General features: G+C 40.6%; 1 long non-coding RNA gene across 1 annotated transcript; it reads right to left on the bottom strand.

Annotated features, from left to right (window-relative positions):
• Window positions 1–1,807: 1,807 nt before the first annotated feature.
• LOC140169637 (uncharacterized) lies at window positions 1,808–4,978 on the bottom strand. The gene is made up of 3 exons (XR_011861374.1): window positions 4,744–4,978; window positions 3,737–3,821; window positions 1,808–2,200 (listed from the first exon to the last, which is right to left on the bottom strand). It is a non-coding gene; the product is annotated as an uncharacterized lncRNA (long non-coding RNA).
• Between the last annotated feature and the right edge of the window lie 783 nt (window positions 4,979–5,761).

The following is a 5,761-nucleotide window of genomic DNA, read 5'->3' as shown; positions in this document are numbered from 1 at the left end:
ACCCATGTCGTATCCCCTCTGACACTAGTAGGGTTCGGTTAGTGGACTTTCGTGGTTCGTGATGTGGGGGTCAGGCCCGTACGCAGGCAAACGTACGCAGGCAAAACAAACGCATGTTCTCTGCGTTGTCGTAGATGATGGAAGCCGGGGATGGAAGCGACGACACAATAACCATGATAACTGCTATTGTATAAGATGGACAATTTCCAACTTTAAACATTCCACGGTGGAAATCAAATCTGTCATGAAATCAACCATGATGAAGCCCTACATGATGCTTGTTGATAATACTAATATCCAAATCTTTATGGATGTAAAATTATCAATATTTTGACCGTTGATTTGATTTGATTTGATTTCATTTCATTCGCCAGATAACATATCAAATACATACCACTGCTCAACGCCTACAAGTTACATAACATCTTGGACCAACTCATCACCACGCACCCTATGGCGTTCGCCAAAAGGACAGTGAGCAGTGGTATGGGTTGCCAGTCTGAGGAAGATGAGAGATTATCATAGAAACGTCACTGAATACGTGAGTAAATATACCATCTTTTACTACTGGAGTTCTTGTATCCAATGTACGCACTGAAAACCTAAATTGGTCAGCTGGACTAACTTAAAGCTAGTCCAGATGGTGCCCACCTGGACTAGCTTTAAGCTAGTCACTTTTGCTGGACTAACAAGGATGACTAACTTATCTTAGTCCAGCATGCTGGACTAGCTTTTAGTTAGTCGCTTGACTAGCTTTTGGTTAGTCGCTTGACTAGCTTGATGTTAGTCCAGCACGCTGGACTAGTTAAGGTTAGTCGCTTGACTAGTTTTTTGACTAGCTTGATGTTAGTCCAGCGTGCTGGACTAGTTAAGGTTAGTCGCTCGACTAGTTATTGACTAGCTTTAAGTAGTCCAACTGGTGCCCATCTGGACTAACATAGCCCTAGTCAAGCCAGCTGGACTAATGTAACATTAGTCCAGCTGGCTTGACTAACATGCTCGACTAACCTCAAGCTAGTCCAGCCAGCCGAGCAAACCTAATGCAAACCATGCATGCAGTTGCAGATTGGATACAGTCTGATAAGGGTTATACAATTGGAAAGTAAATGAGCCACATGTGGATTTAGTCTAGATAGATTAATGTTTGCTTATTGCTTCCCTGCATGAATTTACAAGAATTATTCCATAGATAATCTTGAATCATGCAGCATAAATAGTGAAATATGAAGCAAAAGCAAGCACCAATAATTAGTACAGAACTAGACCTGCATGTTGGCGAGGATTTTGATTTTCTCTTCTGACCATGTTGTCTCATTTCATCTGCCTACCTAGTACCCACCACAGACTGTATCCTATCCTCTTTTGGACACAATAGATTCTGAAATAAGAAACAATTCAAAGTCCAAAATAACATTAGAAAAAACTTTATGACATTCTTATCTTGCATCCAACATTATGATACCCAACTCTTCATATTATAAAAGCCTTAAACATAAATTACAAAGATTTCTGTTTATGAAATAAATAAATAACTAATTATAAATGTATTTAATATGTCAAAACCTTAACTGTTTTTTGTTTAAAACAGCTTGGTTTGACAGATTAAAAACATTAATATTGATCATGTTGATTACAATTCACAGTATAGAGTCTATCCAGATGTCATACAAATTAACATACATAATAAGCATCATGGATAGGTATGATACCATTTTTCTCCCTGATATGGCAGTGACGTCATTGCATAGTCATCCAGCAAACAAACTCATGATGTCCCTTTTTTAAAATCTACAATTTGCTAACCTTAGAGAAAGCGAACCTTAGAGATAGTGGTCCTTAGAGATAGCGGACCACCGCTGGTCGGAAAGGGCATTGTATAATTTTTTAATGCCTGATTGTGAGAAAAATAGTCATTAAAGTTTGTCACTCATATTCACAATAATGAAGTCACCACAATCAAAAGTTTTGATGAATCCATTTTGAATGTTTGTCAAATCAATCAGACAAGTTTCATGTGCATGATTCAGATAAATCCATCTTTGACAGGCAAAATTAGTGCAAGGTTCTTTTTTCACACTACTTGTTTGTGTAACGTCTTAACTCGTTATTTTGCATGGCTGATGAACAGCATTTTCTTCTTGATGAGTTGCAATTGTTGGAAGTCTATTTCTACCACAGTTGGGTTACATTTCAGCAGCACCTGAAAGCAAATTATACAAAAAGTTACTATTAGTTAAACTTTAATAGGCAAAATGAATATTCCTGCTTTCACATCTGGCAGTTTTCTGAAAAAATATTTTGTGTCAGCGAGAACTTTATTTACAGTTTGATACATGTATAGTCTACGGGCCCCCAAAGTGATATGGAAGGAAAAAAACGGAGTCTGACTTAGTAACTCGCGGCCCAGAGATAGTAACTCAGGGCCCCGAGATAGTAACTCGGGGCCCTGAGATAATAACTCAGGGCCCCAATATAGTAACTTGGGGCCCGACTTAGTAACTCGGGGTCTGAGATAGTAACTTGGGGCACGAGATAGTACCTGTGGCCCCGCGATAGTAACTCGGGGTCTGAGATAGTAACTCAGGCCCTGAGATAGTAACTTGGGGCCCGAGATAGTAACTCAGGGGTCCCTTGGGGTCCCGACATAGAAACTCGGGGTCCCGACATAGAAACTCGGGGTCCCGTCATAGTAACTCAGGGTCCGACATAGTACATCAGGGCCCGAAATAGTAACTCGGGCCCCAAGATAGTAACTTGGGGCCCGACTTAGTAACTCGGGGTCTGAGATAGTAACTTGGGGCACGAGATAGTACCTGTGGCCCTGAGATAGTAACTTGGGGCCCGAGATAGTAACTCAGGGCCCCGAATTAGTAACTCGGGACCCCAACTGAGTAACTCGGGTCCGAGATAGTAACTCGGGCCCCGACTTACTAAGCCGAGAATCCGAGATGGTATTGCGGGGCCCTGAGTTACTAACTTGGACTCCAAGTTACGATGTCGGGGCCCCAAGTTACAATCTCGGGCCCCAAGTTTTTTTTCTTCCATGTCACTTTGGGGGTTCCGTAATAGTCCCACCAATTAAACCACCAAAATTTAAGGAAGTTCTTACACCTCCGAAATTTTGGTTGGTCATGTATTTTTCCGCATTTTTTAGAGTCCACCACCAGGGACAGTGTTTACAAAATATAGCGTACTGTCTTAAAGGGCATGGTCAGATTCTGACATTCTGTTGTGTTTTGAAGATACCTCACATTGAGGCTGGCATCACACTAATTTCTGATTTCTTCGTGATGACTTTTGAGTTAAATTGCACTAGTAGCAGTTTTAACATTTAGCAGCAAAAATGTGTTTCACAATGGCCATAAAACCAATAGTTGAGGCAATACGGGGGCATTTGCTCCCCCATATTTTTCTTGGTCCCTCAAATTTTCACTTTTTGCAGCAATTTAACCCAAAATGTGTTGATTTTGTCCCCCCCCCCCTCCCTGAAATTTACTCCCCCATCCCCCACCCCCACCCAAAATCCAGGTGCCGCCACTGAGATCCATATGTGTGGTAACCACAGTTTACAACATTTAAACATGCTAAACTTAAAAACATATTTCAGGCATAAAATTTCACTTGGGGTTATAATATATAAGCTTTCTTCTGATGCCAAAAAAATTCTTCATTTTGATAAGATATTTATAACAGTAGGGGGATGAGGCTGTCATCTGGTCATACATTTTTCAATTACCTTTGTTATTTGAGTGAAATCCTACAGACTGTATATGTTGAGTCTTTCAAGCTTCACAGTTGCATCGTCAAAAAAGGAACAGAACCTATATGAAAAAAAATACATGACATTAAAATGGTATAATTTGACAAACTGTTGACTGTAGATATTGTTTGGGTCGTGGTTGTTATTAAAAGAAAGTGATAATTAATAATTTTGCAGACCATGCACATAGCATTTCTTAGTTGAGAGCCCCTTGAGGAATTTCCAAATGGCATGCCCCAAAATGCTTGCCTCCCCCCCCTTGGCCTACCCAAAATCCCCCTATATGCCAAATTTTGGGATCCAATTTTGCAAACATATTGCAAGCGGGAAAATTTACATAGCATTTCCGTACTGTTTCCTACGGCTTTTAATATCATTTTCTTTAAAAGGTGCCCCATGAATGTGTGCCAAAATTGCTCCCCCCCCCCTTTCGGCTAGCCAACACCCCCCTCTCCCAATTTCATTTCACTTTATTCCAAGTAGTTTTCTTCTAATTCATTTAGAATAAATTATAGCAACAAACAATAAAGTAGCAAAAACATTACCGGTACACAACTTTACCCCCATCCCCAGTGGTGGCTTATGTTATAATATATAATTAGGCCTACACACTGTCCACACAGGCAGTCCCTAATTTAACTTGGAGGATCTGGGCTCATCAGCTAGCTTACCAATACCTTTATATCATTATAAAGGTGCCAAGACTTGAACTTACACTAAAATTGATGACCAAGGCCCAATCATGCCAATTGCAAGTACATTGTAGAATATCATAGTGCACACATGATTGCTATAAACAACAAAATTACTAGTAGTACGTATGCATGTTGTATTGTGCTGTTACCACTGCTGTACATAGTGCATATTATCATGATTATATAGGGTTAGTGACTGGCATTCTGAGCTGATACTATTTTTGTGTTTCTGATGTAATATCATAACAAATTGCAACCTTACATACATCAACACAAAGCAAGACTTACCTTCATGTTCTACAAAATCTTGATGAATTAATTCCAGGACATTTTGTGGCAAAAACTTGAGAGTGTTTCTCTGTATAGTGAAGTGACAGCAGTATCCAGTTGACCTCAGCAGTTGACGGTTACAAAATGTATGTTTCCCCGCTTACAGATTTCAGTTGGGTCAGAGGTCGCATACCACAGACTACTGGCAAATTGACTAGCTTAAGCTAGTCAAGCAGGCGTCTTGACTAACTTCCTGCTGGACTAACCAAAGCTATAGTCAATCCTTAAAACTAGTCCAGCAGGTCAAATCACATTAGTCAAGCCAGCTGGACTAATCAAAAACTAGTCCAGCTGGCTGAAAACTAGTCCAGCAGGCTTGACTAGGTTGAAATACAAGCTTAAGCTAGTCAAGCAGGCTTGACTAACCAGTTTGACTAGTTTAAAGCTAGTCCAGCCTGTAATTGACTAGTTTAAGTTTTCAGTGCGGTAGTCCCAAGATACATAAAGAGGGGACTCCTCTGCGTCCTATAGTTGACTTCACTGGGTCGATCGGTTACAATGTTGCAAAGTCACTTACTGACATTCTCGCTCCCTTAGTTGGAAACTCTGAACATCACGTTCTCAACTCCAAAAGCTTAGCCGATGATCTGTAAGATATCACCATCGAGGAGGATGAGATTCTGAACTCTCATGACGCTGTTGCTCTATTCACCAACCCAATTCACCTTACTCTCCAAATTATCCGTGAGAGGCATGCTCAGGACAAAGATCTAAAAAACAGAACTCTGCTTACCATCGACGATATAATAGATCTGACAGAGTTCAGTTTAGTTTCCGTCGCATATTTCAGCTATGGTGGTCAGATCTTTCGCCAATGTTTTGGTATGGCTATGGGGAGCCCTCTGAGTCCAATAGGCTGCAACATCTTCATGGAATGGCTTGAAGAAAAGGTTATTTCTACAGCTCCCATAACTTGCCGTCCCCGCATGTGGAAGAGATACGTCGATGACGTCCTAGAACATGTAGAAATTAAGGG

This window comes from Amphiura filiformis, chromosome 14 (assembly GCF_039555335.1).
Source record: "Amphiura filiformis chromosome 14, Afil_fr2py, whole genome shotgun sequence".
In the NCBI taxonomy this organism is placed as follows: Eukaryota; Metazoa; Echinodermata; class Ophiuroidea; order Amphilepidida; family Amphiuridae; genus Amphiura; species Amphiura filiformis.
The sequence above is the reverse complement of the archived record's forward strand: the minus strand, read 5'-3'. Positions and strand labels throughout refer to the sequence as shown.